This window comes from Palaemon carinicauda, chromosome 9 (genome assembly GCF_036898095.1).
Source record: "Palaemon carinicauda isolate YSFRI2023 chromosome 9, ASM3689809v2, whole genome shotgun sequence".
NCBI classification, from domain to species: Eukaryota; Metazoa; Arthropoda; class Malacostraca; order Decapoda; family Palaemonidae; genus Palaemon; species Palaemon carinicauda.
The window spans coordinates 130,842,327-130,842,880 of record NC_090733.1 but is presented as its reverse complement, the minus strand read 5'-3'; the positions used below and the strand labels follow the sequence as shown (position 1 = coordinate 130,842,880).

General features: G+C 37.0%; 1 long non-coding RNA gene across 1 annotated transcript in view; it reads right to left on the bottom strand.

Annotated features, from left to right (window-relative positions):
* The window catches only part of LOC137646874 (uncharacterized), a 304,363-nt gene extending 303,809 nt beyond the window's left edge, over positions 1-554 (bottom strand). Inside the window, exon 1 of the long non-coding RNA XR_011045488.1 lies at positions 1-554. This exon is cut by the window's left edge and continues 697 nt beyond it. This is a non-coding gene — a long non-coding RNA (uncharacterized lncRNA).

Here is a 554-nt window from a genome sequence, read left to right as displayed (position 1 = left end):
CAGGCCGTAAACCAATTTGATATATTTCCAGGCAACGAGTCTCCGTAACCATTTCGACACGGTTAATGTCTTTCATGCTCACGGCTCACTTTAATAATTTTCCATTATGCTTCCAAAGAGCATGATCAACATCGACGAGGCTTCCATATTCAGTTGTACACTAACACCTAAAGTACACTTGCTAATGCACCGTCACTTGCAACATTCTTATTTCATCCATGACTTTCATTATAACTGCTCTTTGATTATAGTCTGTTGCCTTTGAATAATGAATCAAAGACATTAACAAATGTCGAATAAAGTTTGGACGTAATCATCCGGTTGCCATCTTGAATCTCACGCCGTATTTTTTTGACGTGAACATTTAAAAAAGTAATTACGGCAAAAACACTAAATTTCAATAAACCCTGCTACCGTAGTCGCATCACTGTCCCTAGATGCCATGTTTTTTATTATATACTAAGCACTAATCACTGAATAATCCTATAAATACGCAAGATCACAAATTTACACTCGCTCAGATAAACACACGGAGATAGAATGAAGGAAAGAGC